The 22,411-nt window shown below is 42.8% G+C and overlaps 1 pseudogene; it reads right to left on the reverse strand.

Moving 5' to 3' along the window:
• Positions 1-20,858: 20,858 nt before the first annotated feature.
• On the reverse strand, positions 20,859-21,806 carry LOC127032518 (olfactory receptor 4D2-like; annotated as a pseudogene).
• Positions 21,807-22,411: the final 605 nt, after the last annotated feature.

The following is a 22,411-nucleotide window of genomic DNA, read 5'->3' on the forward strand; positions in this document are numbered from 1 at the left end:
TCAAACTATCTAAATCTAGTCTTCAGGTGCCTAAGACCCTTTGTGGATCTGAGCCTGGGTAACCAGAGATCACTAGAGTCTTCTTCATTCAGTGAAGCAGGAAGCCACACATATTCTATGAATTTTAGCTCATTTTAATCTGATTTGTTGCTGCCAGACCTATTGATTGAGACCTTTACAGAATGGCTCTGAGATATTCGTGTGTTACTCCAGTTATACATTGATTGAAACTCCTGAAATCAAAGCTGTTGTGCTGACATAAAGTGGAGTGCTGAAGCATGGTTTATATGCTGAAAGTTCAAAGTGTTAATCTTCACCTGGGTAGATAGTTATCATTTTCCCCATTTTGTAATCAGGAAGATCAAACAGCACATGATTCTTATTCAGCTTTTCTAGAACACCACAGATGGTTGCATGGGGATTTAACATGCAAATAAAGAAAAAAATGTTTTGCCCCAAAATCATATTGTGCTAACTACTCTGATTTTGTATGACTGATTATTTTATCGTTGTTACTTTTGTTGTTTTTTTTATTTTAAATTCAGATAATAATATTTTATTTTGTTTTAATCACCATGGTAGTTTAAAAACATGACAATATTTAAAATTACAAGCCAGCCATATATATAGATAGACCCCAGTCTCAAGGTCACCTACTGAATGGCACACATCTCGCGGTGTCCATTGGGTACCCAGCTCCCTTGGTGTCCTGGGAAACTCCCATCCCAGGAGCCTCCCCCCAGCAGGATATTTTCCAAATGACAAAATTTGGAAAAGGATAAAAAGGTTGGAGGGAAAAGCCCTAATATTTGACTTCCCTCTAACTTTGCCATTTGGAAAATAATAATTAAGTGCTGAAAATATGACTGTCAGAAATAAAGCAATACTTTCACTTTTAATGAAAATGCTTTCAGCACTTAACAATATTCTGTGTTAGGTGAAAATAGTTTGGAAACAGTAAAAAAGTATGAAAAAAACAATATTTTCCTATAATACTTTCCTATGTTTTCAAAATTTCTTTTAGGAAAATTGGAATTTCCAGACAGGAATCTTTCTAATGGGGATATTTCCCATTAAATTTTTCACAGGAAAAATCCTGATTTTCCCACGAGCTCTACTCAACATCAGGAATTTTCACGTCAACAGAAAGATCTGGGAGCCTCTATCCATTCACAAAACAGGTCAAGTGTTCACTTCAGCAATGCTCCGCTTGCTAGTGATCCGCATCATGTCCGTTAAACATGACCCATGTGTAGTGATAATCAAAGAGTTGTTTGTAAGCCACATATTCTACATCAAGCTCTCCGAGATAGGTTCAAAATGCATCATTTGAGGTGAAATATTACCCTCCCCAGAGTGCCAGCATTAGGCCTACACAACACATCAGCCATATTTTGAGGATTTAACCGAGAGTCAAGTAGTTCACAGGTCTTGTACTGATCTTCTCAACAGTCATAAGTTTCACCCTTTAAGAATTTGGACATGATCCAAAGCTCACTGATTTCAATGGGAGTCTCTCCATTGACTTCACTGGGCTTTGGTTCCTTCCCAAATGGGAAAACCAAGAAATGTGCTGCTTGCCAGGAGCTAGGATTCACGATGTGATGGAGAGACTGCCAAGACTCATCAAGCCCTCGGATCACTACCCCTTCCTGCTTCTCCATGTGGGCACCAATGATACTGCCAAGGATGACCTTGAGTAGATCACTGAAGACTGCATGGATCTGGGAAGAAGGATAAAGGAATCTGAGGAGCAAGTGGTGCTCTCGTCCATCCTCCCTGTGGAAGGAAAAGGCCCTGATAGAGACCAGTGAATCACAGAAGTCAATGAATGGCTATGCAGGTAGTGCCGGAAAGAAGGCTTTGGATTCTTTAACCAAAGAATGGGATGATGTTCCAAGAAAAAGGACTGCTAGGCAGAGACGGGCTCCACCTAATGAAGAGAAGGAAGAGCATCTTCGCAAGCAGGCTGGCTAACCTAGTGAGGAGGGCTTTAAATTAGGTTCACCGGGAGAAAAAGACCAAAGTCCTGAGGTAAGTGGGATACCAGTAGGAAGCATGAGCAGGAATGTGCAAGAGGGGAGGATTCCTGCCTCATACTGAGAAAGCAGGACTATCAGTGGGTTATCTTAAGTGCCTATACACAAATGTAAGAAGCCTAGGAAACAAGCAGAGAGAACTGGAAGTCCTGGTACAGTCAAGGAATTATGATATGATTGGACTAACAGAGACTTGATGGGATAGCTCACATGACAGAAGTACTGTCATGGATGGATATAAACTGTTCAGGAAGGACAGGTGGGGGAGTTGCATTGTATGTAAGAGAGCAGTATGACTGCTCAGAGCTCTGGTATGAAACTGCAGAAAAAAACAGAGAGTTTCTGCATTAAGTTTAGAAGTTTGAGTAACAAAGGTGATGTCATGTTACTAGATCACAGGGCTTGTTCTCATGGAAGACTTCAATCACCCCGATACCTGCTGAGAGAGCAATACAGCAGTGCACAGACAATCCAGGAAGTTTTTGGAAGGGACAATTTCTTGGAGCAAGTGCTAGAGGAACCAACTAGGGGGAGAGTTCTTCTTGACCTGATGCTCACAAACACGGAAGACTTCATAGGGGAATCAAAAGTGAATGAGAACCTGAGAGGCAGTGACCATGAGATGGTTGAGTTCAGGATCCTGACACAAGGAAGAAAGGAGAGCAGCAGAATATGGACCCTGGACTTCAGAAAAGCAGACTTTGACTCTCTCAGGAAACTGTTGGGCAGGATCCCCTAGGAGAATAATATGAAGGGGAAAGGAGTCCAGGAGAGCTGGCTGTATTTTCAATAATCTTTATTGAGGTTGCAGGAATAAACCATCCCAATGTGTAGAAAGAATAGTAAATATAGCAGGTGACCAGCTTGGCTTAACAGGGAAATCCTTGCTGATCTTAAACACAAAAAAGAAGCTTACAAGAGGTGGAAGACTGGGCAAATGACCTGGGAGGAGTATAAAAATATTGCTCAGGCATGCAGGAGTGATATCAGGAAGGCCAAATCACACTTGGAGTTGCAGCTCAGAAGAGATGTTAAGAGTAACAAGAAGGGTTTCTTCAGGTATATTAGCAACAATAAGGTCAAGGAAAGTATGGGCCCCTTACTGAATGGAGAAGGCAGCCTAGTGACAGAGGATGTGGAAAAAGCTAATATACTCAATGCTTTTTTTTGCCTCTGTCTTCATGAACAAGGTCAGCTCCCAGACTACTGCACTAGGCAGCACAGTATGGGGAGGAGGTGATCAGCCCTCTGTGGAAAAAGAAGTGGTTCAGGACTGTTTAGAAAAGCTGGATGAGCACAAGTCCATGGGGTTGGATGCGCTGCATCCGAGGGTGCTAAAAGAGTTGCTCGAAGTGACTGCAGAGTCATTGGCCATTATCTTTGAAAACTCATGGCGATAAGGGGAGGTCCCCAATGACTGGAAAAAGGCTAATGTAGTGCCCATCTTTAAAAAAAAGAAGAAGGAGGATCTGGGGAACTACAGGCCAGTCAGCCTCACCTCAGTCCCTGGAAAATTCATGGAGCAAACCTCAATCTATTCTGAAACATTTAAAGGAGAGGAAAGTGATCAGGAATAATCAGCATGGATTCACCAAGGGCAAGTCATGCCTGACTAACCTAATTGTTTTCTATGACAAAATTATTGGCTCTGTGGATGAGGGGGAAGTTTGGACTTGTTATTCCTTGACTTTAGCAAAGCTTTTGATACGGTCTCCCACAGTATTCTTGCTTGCAAATTAAAACAGTATGGTTTGGATGTATGGACTATAAGATGGATAGAAAGCTGTCTAGATTGTCTGGCTCAACGGGTAGCGATAATGGCTCCATGTCTTGTTGGCAGCAGGTATCAAGCAGAAGTGCCCCAAGGGTCGGTCCTGGGGCCAGTTTTGTTCAATATCTTCATTAATGATCTGAAGGATGGTGTGGATTGCACCCTCAGTAAGTTTGCAGATGACACTAAACTAGGAGGAGTGGTAGGTGTGCTGGAGGGTACCAGGGGACCTAGACAAATTAGAGTATTGGGCCAAAAGAAATCTGATCAGGTTCAACTAAGGACAAGTACAGAGTCCTGCATTTAGAATGGAAGAATCCTATGCACTTCTACAGACTAGGGACCAAATGGCTAAGCAGCAGTTCTGCAGAAAAGGACCTAGGAGTTACAGTGAATGAGAAGCTGGATATGAGTGAACTGTGTGTCCTCGTTGCCAAGAAGGTTAATGGTGTTTTGGGCTGTATAAGTAGGAACATTGCAAGCAGATCGAGGGATGCGAGCATTCCCCTCTATTTGGCATTAGTGAGGCCTCATTTGGAGTTCTGTCTCCAGTTTTGGGCCTCACACAACAAGAAGGATGTGAAAAAATTGGAAAGAGTTCAACGGAGGGCAAAAAAAATGATTAGGAGGTGGAGCACATGACTTATGAGGAGAGGCTGAGGAGACTGAGATTACTTAGTCTACAGAAGAGAAAAATAAGGGGGGAGTTGATAGCTGCTTTCAACTACCTGATGGTGGGTTCCAAAGAGGATGCAGCTCAGTCATTCTCAGTGGTGGCAGATGATGGAACAAGAAGCAATGGTCTCAAGTTGCAGTGGGTGAGGTCTAGGTTGGATATTAGGAAACACTATTTCACTAGGAGGGTTGTGAAGCACCTTGGGAGGTGGTGGAATCTCCTTTCTTAGAGGTTTTTAAGGTCAGGCTTGACAAAGTCCTTGATGGGATGATTTAGTTGGGGGCTGATCCTGCTTGAGCAGTAGGTTGTACTAGATGACCTCCTGATGTCCTTTCCAACCCTGATATTCTATGATTCTATGATTCTCTAATAGGACTGAGAGACTCAGGAGTTGGCCGAAGAGTCAGTGGAGAAAAATTCTCTTTTGTAGTGTACCTAGAGTGGAGAAATTGGAGAACAACCAGTCCTCTGGCCTACTTTATATGGACAAATTCTAGGAAGGGGAGGGAAGTATGAATGTCCACTGCCTTGCATCTTGTGCAATCATTCACACCTCTGAATGAGAATATACATGCTCAGGACCTATTTCTCCTCTTACTTATGCCTCTGATGTTAGTGCAGTCACTTCTGATTTACACTGGTGTCAGTCAGAGAAGAATCAGGCACTATTATTCTGCTCTGGTAGCATATTACATCAGGTCTGAAATTGTTTTCCACAAGTATAATCAACTACAGAGGTTGCAAGGCCATGGAGATTCATGTCATCATATTCCACAATTTCTTTCAAACCTTGGCCAAACAGGGCAGGGATGAATGAAAATTCAGAGGAACTTTTCTCACATATAGGAAGGAATGACTGAACCACCAGCTTACCTTGCCACAGTCAACCAAACATTCATGATTAAATTAATAGCATTTGGTCAACATTAATCTTAATGATGTAATGAACCTGGAAGTGATGCTATCCATATCTCCTTCCTATGCAAGATCATCTCAATAAATACTGATATCTAGAAGGCAATCATATACCCATGTGATCTCCAGTGCAATGATTTTACATAGAGGACATTATTTTCCAAAATTAGATATTTCAACAATATTCTTCATTGCAACTTTGAGTTGAAATGAAAACAATGAAAACCTGTTTATATTAAATGAAGATGATTTTTTGTGATTTTTTTCTGTGTTTCAATCAGCTATGGAGATGATAATTATTTCTGAAACTGTGATGATGCTTTTTGGCCAAAATTTCTAGTCACAGTCTGCTCAGTTAAACAGGGAATTAAAAAACAATTAAAAAAAGCAGAATAAACACTTCATCATTAGTGTTAATTTTACACAATCTCTTCCGATGAAATCAAACCTGATGCAAACTCTCATTTGCCTTCAACTTAATTATAAGATACTGATTTATCTCTTTGCAATTGCTAGTATCTGCTAGATACGGAACTATATCTGTCTGGTTTAGTTGTACGTTCGGGTCTGCATCGCTTGATGGACACATTTTCTTTCTTTCTTTCTTTGAATTACCTTAATAACTAGGAGCCCCAGTCATCGATTAGGGCCTATGCGCTGGACGAACCCAGAACAAAAAGCCAGTCCTTGCCCCCCAAAGAACATATAGCCTAATTCCATCATTTCACACTCCGTATTCCTTTTGGAAGATTTTACATTTCTATATGGAGCCCTGGGATGGCAAATGCCAGGAACTTCCAGAGATAGGCCCCTATTTAATTGTACTGTTAAATTTCTTGAGAAAAGCAAGAAAAGGAAATACTAAGGGGCTGACACTCAGGTGGTAAAAATTCTTTGTTACAAATGACATTAGCTGAAAATCTGTCCCAGGTTTCTATGCTGAGATAGTTCAAGTCACAGGAGCAAAAGCAACATGCCCTCAGCTATGTTTTCAAGCCGTGTAAAAGTGAACAAAAACTAAAATTTAGTTAGATTCAAAATAAGTTTCTCCTACCGCCAGCTCCTTCTGCTCACCTCTCTGCAGGATGAATGTGCTTGTTTCTGTGGTCTATTTGAGCCCCCTTAGATGACCTTCGGGGCAGTATTGTGCTGGAGCTTACACCCAACACACTGGGGGATTTTACACCCATGTATTCCCATTGCTTCTCTCTGATTGGGCTATAAAAAACTGCAGCGTTAAGATTTTCAGTGTAAACTTTTCTCTTTTTTGGCTTGAGAGTCACTAGGCCTAATTCTCATTCTCATTAAAACCACTTCATGTGGCTCTGGCAATGTCACAGAGCCTTGTGAGTGAATGTAATTTATGTCCATTTTCAGGCACCTTTTACACTGCTAGAGTCGTACAAGGCAGCCTCCATGTCAATGGAATTTGGGTTAACTAAGCCAAATTCTGCTCTAAGGTGACATCTACACTGGGAGCTGGGGGAGTGGCGGTACAGGCTAGCTGCCTCAACTATACACCCACGGGGTGTGAGCAGGTTTGCACTCAGGGTAACTAGTACATGGTACTGTCGCTTACCGCTGCCTGTGCTACTGTGGCCACACTCCTAATTTTAGCACACTAGCTCAATGAGAGCTAGCACAAGTATGTCTACATCAGCTGAGAGTCACATTCTTAGATCCAAATGTAGACGTTAGCCTAAGTTACACTTGTGTAAATTGAGATTAAAGTCCTCGTACTGCACACCCATTAGCTTGATCCAAAGACAGACCTGGTCTGTTTTGAACCTTTTTTGGAGACGGGGTGAAACATAGTGTCATAACCTAGTCCCAGATTTGGACCTTAGCGTCCAAAATATGGGGGTTAGCATGAAAACCTCCAAGCTTAGTTACCAGCTTGGACCTGGTAAAGCTGCTACCACCCAAAAAATTAGAGTGTTTTGGGGCACTCTGGTCCCCCCAAAAACCTTCCCTGGGGACCCCAAGACCCAAATCCCTTGAGTCTCACAACAAAGGGGAATAAACCATTTCCCTTCCCCCCTCCAGGTATTCCCTCCCTATTTCCAGTCCTGGAAACAGAAGTGCTTCCCTCTTCACCCAGAGGGAATGCAAAGTCAGGCTAGTAAATCTAACACACACAAATTTCCCCCTGACGTCTTCCTCCCACCAATTCCCTGGTGAGCACAGACTCAATTCCCTGGAGTTCCCCTCTAAAGAAAAACTCCAACAGGTCTTAAAAAGAAAGCTTTATGTAAAAAGAAAGAAAAAATACATAAAAATGGTCTCTCTGTATTAAGGTGACAAATACAGGGTCAATTGCTTAAAAGAAATATGAATAAACAGCCTTATTAAAAAAGAATACAATTCAAAACATTCCAGCAATTACACACATGTAAATACAAAAAAACAAACCTATCTTTTGGTACTTACAATTGGGAAACAGGAGATTAGAAAGGCAGGAAACAGAAATCCTCTCATAGCCGAGACAGAGAGTACAGGCACAAGACAAAGAACTCAGACACAAACTTCCCTCCCCCCAGATTTGAAAAAGTCTTGTTTCCTGATTGGTCCTCTGGTCAGGTGTTTCAGGTTACTTCTTTCCAGGGGAAAGAGACATTAACCCTTAGATATCTGTTTATGACACCCCCCCCAAATTGCAGACAGTAGGGAAGCTCACTGGCGGCGATTTCCTCCTAGAACTTTAAAATAAACAGATTAATACAACACATGCACCTTTACATATACCACTAAGTATATAACTAACAGACTTTTACATTTTAAGGACACTTTTTAACTACTGGATTCTGGGAAACTCTCACGGGAGAGTGCATCCGCTACTTTGTTAGAAGCTCCTGAGATGTGCTGAATTTCAAAATCAAAATCTTGGAGAGCTAAACTCCAACGAAGAAGTTTCTTGTTGTTCCCCTTGGCAGTATGAAGCCACTTTAGTGCACCATGGTCAGTTTGTAGCTGGAACCACCATCCCCAAACATATGGGCGTAGCTTTTCCAGGGCGTACACAATGGCATAGTATTCCTTTTCACTGACTGACCAGTGACTTTCCCTCTCAGACAGTTTCTTGCTGAGAAACGCGACAGGATGGAAGTTGTGATCCATTGCTTTCTGCATGAGAACTGCTCCTATACAATGCTCAGATGCATCCGTGGTCACTAGGAATGGCTTGTCAAAGTCCGGGGCCCTGAGCACAGGGTCAGACATGAGCATTGCCTTAAGTTGGGTAAAGGCCTTTTGACACTCATCAGTCCACTTAACTGCATTTGGCTGGGTCTTTTTGGTCAGGTCGGTCAGTGGGGCAGTGATTTGGCTGTAATGTGGTACAAATCGCCTGTAGTATCTGGCCAAGCCGAAGAAGAATTGGACCTGCTTCTTGGACCTTGGGACAGGTCACTTTTGGATAGCATCCACCTTGGCCTGTAGGGGGTTTATGGTTCCTCGTCCCACCTGGTGCCCCAGGTAAGTCACTCTGCTTTGGCCTATTTGACACTTTTTGGCCTTAACAGTTAGTCCGGCCTGCCTGACGCACTCAAAGACCTTTAACAGGTGTAGTAGGTGTTCGGGCCAGGAGTCTGAAAAAATGGCCACATCATCGAGGTAGGCAACTGCATATTCTCCCAGTCCTGCTAGTAGACCATCTACCAGCCTCTGGAAGGTGGCGGGTGCATTTCGCAGCCCTAAAGGAAGGACATTAAATTCATACACCCCCACATGTGTGACAAATGCTGACTTTTCCTTGGCAGGTTCATCTAGTGGTACTTGCCAGTACCCCTTGGTTAAGTCTATTGTAGAGATGAACTGGGCACGTCCCAACTTCTCCAATAGCTCATCGGTGCGTGGCATTGGATAGTTGTCCGGATGAGTTACCGCATTTAGCTTACGGTAGTCCACGCAAAAGCGTATTTCCCCATCTGATTTGGGTACCAGAACCACTGGAGATGCTCATGCACTGGTAGATGAGCAGATTATATCCCTCTGTGGCATGTTCTGGATCTCCCGTTCTATAGCAGCTTGGCCAAGAGGAGACACCCTGTAGGATGGGGTTCTAATGGGGTGAACATTACCTGTGTCAATGGAGTGGTATGCCCGTTCAGTCCGTCCTGGGGTGGCTGAGAACAATAGTGCACAGCTCCTTGATTTGTCGCCACTGCAGACGTTCCAGGGTGGTTGAGAGGTTCACCTCTTCCATGCCACCGTCTTTTTTCCCGTCATAGTAGACACCGTCAGGCCACTCAGCATCATCTCCCTGGATTGTAAACTGACAAACCTGTAAGTCTCTGGAATAGAAAGTCTTGAGAAAATTAACGTGGTACACTCTGGGCTTTAGTGAGAAATGCTATGAGGTATTTCACAGTTCCCAGGCGCTCTTGGATTGTGAATGGCCCTTTCCATGATGCTTCCATCTTATGGGCCTGTTGCACCTTCAAGACCATGACCTGGTCTCCTACCTTGAAGGAACGTTCTCTGGTATGTTTGTCATACCAGGCCTTTTGCTTTTCCTGAGCATTCTTTAGGTTTTCTTTAGCAAGGGCTAAAGAGTGTCGGAGGGTGCTTTGTAGGTTGCTTAAAAAGTCCAGAATGTTAGTTCCTGGAGAAGGTGTAAACCCCTCCCATTACTGCTTCACCAGCTGTAATGGCCCCTTAACCTCGTGACCATACACAAGTTCAAACGGTGAAAACCCTAAACTGGGATGTGGTACAGCCCTGTAGGCAAACAGCAACTGCTGCAACACTAGGTCCCAATTATTGGAGTGTTTGTTGACAAATTTACGTATCATGGCCCCCAAAGTTCCATTAAATCTTTCCACCAGGCCATTAGTTTGATGGTGGTATGGGGTGGCAACCAAGTGGTTCACCCCATGAGTTTCCCACAGTTTTTGCATGGTCCCTGCCAGGAAATTAGATCCTGAATCTGTAAGGATGTCGGAGGGCCAACTTACCCTGGCAAAAATGTCTGTTAAGGCCAGGCACACAGTGTTAGCCCTGGTGCTTCCTAGAGCTACAGCTTCCGGCCATCGGGTAGCAAAGTTCATGAAAGTCAGTACGTACTGCTTTCCTTTGGGCGTCTTTTTTGGGAAAGGATCCAAAATATCCACAGCTACTCGCTGAAATGGGACCTCAATTATGGGGAGTGGCTGCAGAGGGGCCTTGACCAGGTCTTGGGGTTTTCCCACTCTTTGGCATACCTCACAAGACCAGACATACTTGGCAACATCCTTGCCCATCCCCTCCCAGTGGAAGGACTTCCCCAAACGGTCTTTGGTTCTGTTCACCCCAGCATGGCCACTGGGATGATCATGGGCTAAGCTTAAGAGCTTCCCCCAGTACTTAGTTGGAACCACCAACTGTTTTTGCGGCTGCCATTCTTCCCGGTGTCTACCAGAAAGAATCTCCTTGTATAAATTCCTTGGTCTATAACAAACTGGGATTGATTAGAAGAGCTGAGAGGCGGTGGGGTGCTTCGTGCTGCCGCCGAAGCTTTCTGAAGGCTGTCATCTGCTTCCTGCTCAGTCTGGAACTGTTCCCTTGAGGCTGGGGTCACCAGTTCTTCCTCAGACTGTGGACTTGGGATTGGTTCCTCTGGAAGCGATGTAGGTGATGGGGTTGTTTCTTGATTGGTCCTCTGGTCAGGTGTTTCAGGTTACTTCTTTCCAGGTGAAAGAGACATTAACCCTTAACTATCTGTTTATGACACCCTTTATGTCTTTTGCTAGTTTAATCTTGTTTTGTGCCTTGGACTTTCGAATTTTGTCCCTAAATACTTGTGTTATTTCCTTATATTCACCCTTTGTAATTTGACTTAGTTTCCACTTCTTGTAGGACTCTTTTTTGAGTTTAGGTCATTGAAGATTTCCTGGTTAAGCCAGGGTGATTTCTCACTATACTTCCTATATTTTCTATGCAGTTGTGATAGTTTGCTCTTGTGCCCTTAAACATAGTGCTGTCCACACTGGCACTTCTGTTGGTGTAACTTATGTTGTTCAGGGGGGTGTTTTTTCACGCCCTTGAGTGACATAAGTTATACTGACAAAAGTGCTAGTGTAAACATAGCCTAAGACTCCTCAAGTGAGTAAGGTCAAAATTTTAAAATGATATTTAGGTACCGAACTCTTACTGAAATCAGTTCTTATGAATGAAAGTAGGAGTGCCACAAGCTGACACTTTTGATCTTTTGCAAGAGTGGAAAGAAAGATAGAAAGAAAGAAAGATTCTTAGATTATGCTTTGCCAAATCACAGTGGCCTCAGGTTTTGGGGTCTTTTTGGAAAATTTTGCAATGAACCCCAAATTAGCCAACTTTCCCCTACAATCATGATTCATGATTCTTCTTCTTGGCTGATTAAGACATGGGCAAATCCTTCATGAGCAATGCCATTGATTTATAAAAGGGTTATAGAAATAAGGCCTTTTACATTAATTATTCTATTACTTTCAGTCTGTGAATCAGTATATATATGTGGCTATATGATTTAATTAGTCATTAATTAAATTTAATATATTAATATATATGTTTTAATTAATCTTTATTTCTGCTCCTGAGAGATTGCAATAGTTCTAGCTGAGAGCTTTAACCTTTGTACAGAGTATCCTTACTCAGGGACATTCAGTTGGAGTTTTGCCCGAGTATTGACAGACTAAAGTCTGAGAATGAATGTAAGGACTTGGTATTTGCTTTTAACTATAAGTTCTTTCAACTTTGGCTGGATTTTATGTCAAGTGTGCGATTCTGCCACCCTTATTCAGAGTGAGCAGTACCTTCCTGCCAATGTAGCCCCCTTGATAACAATGTGTTGTTCATTTCAATTGTTTGATAATTAACCTTACAAGTATGTATATTCAGATTCCCTTTCCCCACTGTGCCTAACAGAAGGCTTTGTCAGGGTGACCCCAGGCACAGTCAGCTCGATGTCTTGTCCCTCTATCTCCCAATAAGGTCTATTGCACTTTATGCCTCCTAAACTCAAAATTTAACCAAAATGATCCACACTCTCATGTAAATACCATGCAGAAGAGACTGGGCCCATCCACACAATTCCCTTTGCTCTCCAATAGACAGCAGCAGATAGCTCCCTCAGCAATAGAGTCCTTCCACACCTGCAGGTCTTAAACTGCTCTGGGCCTCTGTCAGGGTTCCCTCTGAACTCTGGGGTACAGATATAGGGACCCACATGAAAGATCTCCTAATCTTATTTCTACCAGTTTAGGCTAAAACTTTCCTTCTCCAAGTGATTTAGACAAAAATTCAGGAAAAAGGGCCACTTGGAGTCCCTCTTTCCACAAAATATCCCCCCCAAGTCCCTTCACCCCCTTTCCTAGGGAGGCTTGAGAATAATATACTAATCGATTGAGCACAAACCAAACCCCTGGGTTTTTAGACACTGAAAATCAATCAGGTTCTTAAAAGAAGAATTTTATTTAAAAAAAAAAGTAAAAGAATCACACCTGCAAAATCAGGATGGAAGGTAACTTTACAGGGTAAATAAAAAGATATAAAACACAGAGGATTCCCTCTAGGCTTAGCTTCAAAGTTACAAAAAACAGGAATAAAACTCTCTCTTAGCATAGGGAGAATTCACAAGCTAAACCAAAAGATAATCAAATACATTTCCTTGCCTTTATTTATAATTTCTGTAATTTTATATGTATCATTTTAGGTATCTTTTCAAGAGAGGGTTTACCTGCTTGGTCTCTCTATATATCCAGACAGAGAACAAACAAAGCCTATGTCCCTGCCCCAGATTTGAAAGTATCTTCTTTCTTTATTGGTCTTTTTGGTCAGGTCCCAACCAGGTTATTTGAGCATCTTAACCCCTTACAGGTAAAGTGATTCTGTACCTCTGACCAGAAGGGATTTTATTTTGCTACATACATAAAGGTTGTTACCCTTTATATATATGACAGTCCCTCTTCCCCCATTTCATCCACAGGTGACAATCCTGAGCTTCCTTATTTCTAAGGCTTGGATCAAAGGGCTTACAGATAGAGAGAGAGAGAGTGAGGAAGGCTAAAAGCCACATTGAACTGGAACTTGCAAAGGGAATCAAAACCAATAGTAAAAGGTTATACAGCCACATAAATAAGAAGAAAACAAAGAAAGAAGAAGTGGGGCCGCTATACACTGAGGATGGAATGGAGGTTAAGGATAACCTAGGCATGGCCCAACATCTAAACAGGTACTTTGCCTCGGTTTTTAATAAGACTAGTGAGGAACCTTGCGATGATGGAGGGATGATAAACGGGAATGTGGATATGGAAGTGGATATTACCGCAACTGAGGTAGAGGCCGTACTTGAACAGCTCGATGGGACGAAGTTGGAGGGCCCGGACAATCTCCACCCGAGGATATTAAAGGAACTGGCGCGTGAAATTGCGAGCCCGTTAGCGAGAATTTTTAAGCGATCGATAAACTCGGGGGTTGTGCCGTATGACTGGAGGATTGCTAATGTAGTTCCTATTTTTAAGAAAGGGAATAAGAGTGATCCGGGTAATTATAGGCCTGTTAGCTTGACGTCTGTAGTATGTAAGGTCTTGGAAAAAATTTTAAGGGAGAAAGTAGTTAAGGACATAGAGGTCAATGGTAATTGTGACGAATTGCAACACGGATTTACTAAAGGTAGATCGTGCCAAACCAATCTGATCTCCTTCTTTGAGAAGGTGACGGATTACTTAGATAAAGGAAATGCGGTAGATATAATTTACCTAGATTTCAGTAAGGCGTTCGACACGGTTCCGCACACGGAGCTGTTAGTTAAATTGGAAAAGCTGGGAGTGAATATGAAAGTTGTAAGGTGGATAAGGAACTGGTTAAAGGGGAGACTCCAGAGGGTCGTATTGAAAGGTGAACTGTCGGACTGGAAGGAGGTCACCAGTGGAGTCCCTCAAGGATCGGTTTTGGGACCGATCTTATTTAACCTTTTTATTACTGACCTTGGCACAAAGAGCGGGAATGTGCTAATAAAGTTTGCGGATGACACGAAGCTGGGGGGTATTGCTAACACGGAGAAGGACAGGGGTACTATTCAGGAAGATCTGAACCACCTTGTAAACTGGAGTAATAGAAATAGGATGAAATACAATAGTGAAAAGTGCAAGGTCATGCATTTAGGAATTAATAATAAGAATTTTGGATATACGTTGGGGGCGCATCAGTTGGAAGCGACGGAGGAGGAGAAGGACCTTGGGGTTACTGGTTGATAGCAGGATGACTATGAGTCGCCAATGTGATACGGCTGTTAAAAAAGCAAATGCGATTTTGGGATGCATCAGGCGGGGTATTTCCTGCAAGGATAAGGAGGTGTTAGTACCATTGTATACGGCGTTGGTGAGACCCCATCTGGAATACTGTGTGCAGTTCTGGTGTCCCATGTTCAAGAAGGATGAATTCAAACTGGAACAGGTTCAGAGACGGGCTACGAGGATGATCCGAGGAATGGAAAAACTGCCTTATGAAAGGAGACTCAAAGAGCTTGGCTTGTTTAGCCTGGCCAAAAGAAGGCTGAGGGGGGATATGCTCGCCCTATATAAATATATCAAGGGGGTTAACGTTAGGGAGGGAGAGGAATTATTTAAGTTTAGTACTAATGTAGACACGAGGACGAATGGGTATAAACTGGATATTAGGAAGTTTAGACTTGAAATTAGACGAAGGTTTCTGTCCATTAGGGGAGTGAAGTTCTGGAATAGCCTTCCGAGGGAAGTAGTAGGGGCAAAAGACTTTCCTGGCTTTAAGTCAAAGCTTGATAAGTATATGGAGGGGATGTTATGATAGGATCGTTAATTTGGGCAATTGATCTTGAATTACCACCAGACAGGTCTGCTCAATGGTCTGCGGGGAGATGTTGCATGCGATGGGTACTGAGTTGCTGCGGAGAATTCCTTCTTGGGTGCTGGCTGGTGACTCTTGCCCACATGCTCAGGGTTTAGCTGATCGCCATATTTGGGGTCGGGAAGGAATTTTCCTCCAGGGCGGATTGGCAGGTGCCCTGGAGGTTTTTCGCCTTCCCCTGCAGCGTGGGGCACGAGTCGCTTGCTGGTGGTGTCTCTGCAGCTTGAGGTCTTCAAACCATTTTTGAGGATTTCAATAACTCGGTCCTGGGATAGGGGTTGTTATAAAATTGGATGGGTGGGGTTCTGCGGCCTGCCTTGTGCAGGAGGTCAGACTAGATGATCAGATTGGTCCCTTCTGACCTATGAGTCTATGAGTCTATGAGTCTATGAGACTTCCCTGTTGGATATTATATAGGATTTTTTAAAAGAGATTTTTGTTCAAGGGACTGCAACATCTTACAAATCAAACTTCTCTCTGGAATTTCTTTTGCCTACTATTATCACAGTTATCACCTGAGATAACTGTTAATAAAAGAGCTTAGAGAGCAAATATTATTCAAGGTTATCCAGTGAGATCACTGCGTATTTTAGATACAAACGATTTGTGTAGAGTCATTTTCTGTGTTTCCATCCTTAACTGGCCAGTTGTCTCTGTTGTTTGTGTTACTCTTTAACGCTTCAGCAGCGAAAGAAGCTATTTAAAATAAATTATAAATCCCCAGCAGATGGCAGAAGCATTCAGAATCATGTGCCACACCTCCTGCAACTCTTTAAAATCTATCTATTTATCTATCTATCTATCGACCTATCTCTTTATCTGTCCTCATACACACACATCTATCTATCTATGTATCTATCAACTGAGTAGACTGCGGGTTGACAATGTCCATATCAGGATCCTGATGCTGAAAACAAATACTTATGTCTATGAAGAACTTGTCTCAAACACCTCTCAGGAATGGTCTAGAGCAGGGGTCGACGACCTTTCAGAAGTGATGTGCCAAGTCTTCATTTATTCACTCTAATTTAAGGCTTCATATGCCAGTAATACATTTTAATGTTTTTAGAAGGTCTCTTTCTATAAGTCTGTAATATATAACTAAATTATTGTTGTATGTAAAGTAAATAAGGTTTTTAAAATGTTTAAGAAGCTTCATTTAAAACTAAATTAAAATGCAGAGCCCCTCGGACCCAGTGGCAGTGTGAGTGCCACTGAAAATCAGCTCACTTGCCACCTTCGGCACACTTGCCATAGGTTGCCTACCCCTGGTCTAGACATACTTAATCCTGCCTCAGGAAAGGGGGCCTAGCTATATGATCTCTCAAGGTCCCTTCCAGCCCTACATTTTTGTCATTGTCTGGTAGCAGTCTCATTTAAATCAATAGGCTTATTCCTATCAATAATTTTCCTCATGTTCTTTATGTTTTTCCAGGGTCAGGATCTTTATTTATTTATTAGCCAGAGCAAGAACTTTTGTGGGTGGAAGGGAAGAACTAGTTCATTACTAACCACATAGCAGTTTTGGACCCAGTTCTTCAAGCACTTCCCTTCAGGCATAGCCTTTACTATGGTGAGTTCTTCCATTGACTTCAGCGCTATGCCTGGCAATATTTACCTGAAGAAATGGGCACTCCTGTTGAAGCTATTCCACTGTGAATTGAATACTTACAAAAACACTGGGGAGGAGAAAGAGAGAGAATGTCTCTGTATTAGTCTGATGGTTAGAGTGACAAGATGGGAGACCTTTGGTCAGAGGTGAAAGTAAGCCGGTATGGTACGGTTCGGCGTACGAGCAAGAGCCAATATGCCATGCCGGACCGCATCAGCTTCTGCGGTGGGGATTTAAAGGGCTCTACAGAGGGCCTTGAGCTCTTTAAATCCCGGCCCACAGCTCCGCGGGCTGGGCTGAGGCCAGCATTTAAAGGGCTTCTCCAAGCTCCCCGTTGTGGTGGGAAGCCAGGAGAAGCCCTTTAAATCCCGGCCCTGGCCCACTGCGGCAACCAGGCCAGGTGGCGGGAAACTTGGAGGAGCCCTTTAAATTCTGGCCCCGGCTCACAGCTCTGGCAGCCAGGCTGGGACTGACATTTAAAGGGCCCAGAGTTCCACAGCAGCTGGAGCCTCAGGTCCTTTAGTTCGCCCGGGGGCTCCCAGCCACATCTGCAGCTGGGAGCCCCCTTGGTGATTTAAAGGCCCTGGGACTCCCAGCCACAGATGGTGCCCCAGAGCCTTTAAATCTTGAGGCCCTGCCTCTTCCAATTGAGGCCACGCCTCTTCCAGTTGACGCCACACAAACCTCCAGGACTCCGGTCGTACCTATAAGTCCGGTAGGTTATTTTCACCCCTGCCTTTGGTCTATCCTCTCTGGGCCAACAACTTTTTAATTAGTCAGACAAAGTGTGTATTTTCCCTCATTTGTGGATCTCTCTAGGAGACAGGCATCTAGATGCCTGGGAAGATTCAGCAGTGCCCATTCTCAAAGGCATAAAAGTAAGCTGCTGAGGGAACATTTACCTTGAAAATTGAGGCAACACATGAGTTTAGGGGCCTACGGGGTTCAGCAGGAGTTGTGTGAATCACAGAGGTGCCTAAAACTGCAACTCAGGAAACTAAACTTAGATTTTGTGAAACTAGGCCTCTGTGCCTCAGTTTCCCTTCTGCTAAATGGGGATAATGATGCTTCCCTGCCTCGCTGCAGGATTGCGAGGATAAATAGGTTAAAGTTTGGCCTAGAATAGAACTGGCTGGAAAGTGGATTTTTTTCCTTTCAGAAAAAAATTGACTTTTTGTCAAAAACACAAAATTTCCTAAAACTGAACGTTTACATCTGAAAGTTGACAAGAACTATGAAAGTAAATTAAATTCTAAAAAAAATTATTTTCAACCAAAAATGTTCATTTTCTATGTTTTCATCTTTTTTTAAAATGAAATTTTGACAATTTTCAAGGACTGTAGGCACTTTCTGGGAACACTTTTGCTTTGTCACCCTTGCAATTTTCCACTGAAAACAGTTTGAATGGAACATTTTTGACCACTCCTGGCACAGACACTGCAGCCATATAATAGGTCTTGGTTTTGTGACCAGCTCTAGAGTTGAGTTATTATAGTTCCCCCCACTAGAGTGATCATGAGGCTTATTTCATCCCTGTGCGGTCTTCAAAGGGGAAGTAGACTGGAAATTTCAGAGGAGACTAAAGGAGTTTGATGCTCAACGCTCACTGAAATTCAGTGGTGTTGGTACATCACTTCCTTTCATTACTTTGAAAGTCTCATCTTAAATCAGGAGATCTAGATTCTGCTCTGAGGTCTCCCACTGATGGTGTGAGTTTAAACAAATTACACAACCTTTGTGCCTCCCAATGTCCCTGTCAGCTGCAGTCACTATGTCTGGTTTTATTGAGCCAAAGGGAGTTAGGCATCCAAATTCCATTGAAAGTTTCTCTAAAAAATTCAGCTGTCATTGAAATTTGTCAGAGTTTTCTTGAAAAGAAACCTCCAAAAAATTCCAGGAAAAACTTTGACAAACATGAAAATAATTTCACAGACAGATCGACTCACCACCCAGGGTACAGAGTTCTTCTGATCATCTCTCCATTTAATTTGGTGCGTGAATGGGAACTGAGTTGGGCATACAAGTAAATTACATCCCAGGTCCAGAGCTGGGCAAGATGATTTCTGACCTGCTGTGAAGCACCAAGTATTGACTATTGCCTAAAGCCACTAAGAAGGTCAGTGGCAAAATCAGGAGCCAAGGCCCAAGGGACTCAGGATCCTTAATACCTTTGAGGACCTTGGCCTGAACCAAGTTTCTCAATTCTTGTCTAGTGCACTAACTGCCTTAGACTCTTGAAAATAAAAGTTTAAATATGTAATGTTCGTGTGCAAATCTGGAGTCCTTGGAGAATGCAGAAAACCAGCAGCATTTGAAGATATGGCTCAAATAATTATTGCAAATATTGTCTCAATAGTATCAAGACAGCAAATATAAATGTTGAAGTATCTCAGAAATGAACTGGACTTGGCATATATGGACATGATGCATTGTAGACACCAACCTTGAACTCACTAAAATCTCCAGGAGCTGAAGGAACATAGCAGCTTTTGTCTTTTTTCTTTAATACTGGGGTCAGAGTTTAAGATATTGTTAATGTTCTCTGATAAACACTCGCATACACATACTAATGTGCAGATTGAAACACACTCAATAATGCCCATTTACAATACATAACAACATAACGTACTCAAACAACATTTTTCACTGATAAACACAATTTTGTGCATTCACAAATGCACAATAGTGCACCGTGAGAAACATATCCACGTTAGGTACATTCTCAATTCAGATCTGTAAATCTGAGAATGCAGAAGCTTTTGGGTTACTACTGGGACATTAGACTGGTTGGACACAACCCTTGTCTTAGTGAAGCAGATCTTCAGGGCACACAAAATGTCATCTCATTCTCTCTCACACACACACACACATTTTGACACATAGCCCCTCTTTTTCTTTCTTTCTTTCTTTCTTTCTTTCTTTCTTTCTTTCTTTCTTTCTTTTCTTTCTTTCTTTCTTTCTTTCTTTCTTTCTTTCCCATCTGTCTGTCTGTCCATTCTTTTCCCTTTATAATTTGTACTGCAGTAGCACCCATTGTGCTAGGAGCTGTACAAAGAGGGGAAAAAACAGTGGCCTGCATTGAAGAGCCTACAGTCTAAGGCCCTGATCCTGCAAAGACCTAAATAGGTCTTTTGAGTTATTTTCTGTACTTTAAAATGCTTGGGTTTTCTTTTCATTTAAACCTTAGTTCTAGAATGCGTCACTGAGATACTGTAATGATAACAATAAAACACAGATCATCATCCACTAGCAATTGGCCAGTGGAATTCACAGTCACAAGATAGTCTGGAAGCAAGGAGATTAGTAGGAAATCCCCTGAGTCTGAGCTCAGGTGAATAGCCTGAACATCTGTTGATGTCACAAGTCCACACAGCTGTTTCTAGCACACTAGTCTGTCTACCTGGGCTGAGAGGCTCACTCTTAGCTGCAGTGAAGACATACCACTTGGGACCAGCACAATAATGATAATAGTGTAGATGAAATCTTTGGGACAACCCACACCAGATAAAAAGGTACCTTTGTTTAGTCATTCTTTGTGGTTACTTCTTATAGAGCAGGTCCTGACCGAACCATGCTTACAGCATATCCCCAGTGGCTCTTGCCAGCTCCAGGGGCAGAGTTAAGGTTATGGGGCTGTATTTCCTGATTCTCAGAGATTTAAGTATAAGGGCATTCTTTCTAGACAGGTACTAGAGGCACTGACAGTCAGCTTTAGCTTTGTGTTAAGAACGTTTTCAGGTAGTGAATAGTCTAGCCCTTGGATTGTAAGCTTTAAGAGACAGAGATTTTCTACCGTATCCAGCACAATGGGGCCCTGGCCTCTAGTACTACCATAAAAGAATGAAGTATTACTTCCACTATATTAATGATAGAACTAAAAACACATGGGTGACACTCTTATACAGGGAACAAACACAGATTCTGAATAAGATTTGTTAACACTGTGCGAGAAGTTCATGAAACTTGAGAAAAACAAAATTTTAAAAAGTGATAATTAAAAAAAAATTACGTCTTCATTTCCCTCCCTGAGAAGAGAATTCTGCTCATCAGTCTCCTGATAGCCTTTTTCATCTCGGTGTTCCTCAGTGTGTAGATTAAAGGGTTCAGCATTGGGGTGATTACAGCGTAAAGGACAGAGACCACCTTGTCTATGGGGAATTTCCGGAAGGGTCAAATGTAGATGAAGATGCCAGGCATGAATATTAAACACAAAACCATGATCTGCGTTCCGCAGGTTGAGAGAGCCTTGCACTTTCCTTCCTTGAGGTGTGTCCTTATCTTGACTAAGATGATAGTGTATGAAATGAGCAGGAGGATGAAGATAATTATGGCAAGTACTCCACTTTGGGAGACCATGAGCAACTCGAACAGGTAGGTGTCGGTGCAGGCCAGTTTGACAACTTGTGGGATATCTCAGTAGAAATTGTCCAGAACATTTGACCCACAGAACGGTAACTGGAAGACCAGTCCAATCTGAATAGCAGAGTGAGCCAATCCACCCATCCATGTGCCTGCCACTAACCACCCCCCCACACCTCGGTTCATAATAGTCAAGTATTGCAATGGTTTATGGATGACCACGTACCTATCGGCAGCCATCACCACAAGTAAAAAGACCATAGCACCAGCAATGAAGTGGAAGAAGAACATCTGGAGGATGCACTCATTGAATGAGATGGTTTTGTGCTGGGAGAGACCCAACAGCATCTTCGGCACACTGGCTGTAGAATCACTAATATCTATGAAAGCTAGGTTGGCAAGCAGGAAGTACATCGAGGTGTGGAGTCGGTGGTTGGAGATCACGGTGGTGATGATGATGAAGTTACTCAGCCAGGTTGTCAGGTAGAGTATGGAAAAGATGATGAAGAGGAATTGCTGCAGCTCAGGACTTTGGGTGAGGCCCAAGAGGACAAATTCTGTCACTGTGGCAGTGAGGTTCTTCTGCTCCATTTTGTGTCCTTAAAATATACCTGGAAACGGAAGGAAAACAATAATAATTAATAAAATGTTTTTTTTTTATTTTTTCCACCTTTAAATTACTGATATTAAATCAATGTTAACTCCACCTTAAGAAAGACATTGGTTATGGGTAATTCCTGATTTTCCTAAACACTATCTCTGCAGCACCACTGCAGGGGAACCCTGCTTCGGTAGACCCTAAGAGCTACCCCATTGGGGATCTGCATGGGGTGCTTGGGAGTGAAGAGGAGTGGTTTGCTCATTAAAGAGGCACTAGCTAACCCCAGTCTGAATTCCTCTTCCTGCAGCCCTGGTGGTGCAGTGCTCCCAATGTCCGTAGAGTCTTCTTGCAGCCTAGAGGTTCTGCAAAGGGAAGGATAGGAGTTGCAAAGGGTTGCACTTAGGTAGAGATTCTCAGAGTCCAGGAGTTCTCAGCCTGAGGGTCATAAACAAGTGTCAGAGGTCATTATGACCAGATTGACCTACATATATGGCTAAATGGGAGTAAGGGCCCAACTAGATGGGATGGGAGCTGGAATGGAAAAACTTGAGAGTCACCAAATTAAGGGATTCAGATGCTGAATGTATGGCCTCTATAC

The sequence above is a fragment of the Gopherus flavomarginatus genome, chromosome 12 (genome assembly GCF_025201925.1).
Source record: "Gopherus flavomarginatus isolate rGopFla2 chromosome 12, rGopFla2.mat.asm, whole genome shotgun sequence".
In the NCBI taxonomy this organism is placed as follows: Eukaryota; Metazoa; Chordata; order Testudines; family Testudinidae; genus Gopherus; species Gopherus flavomarginatus.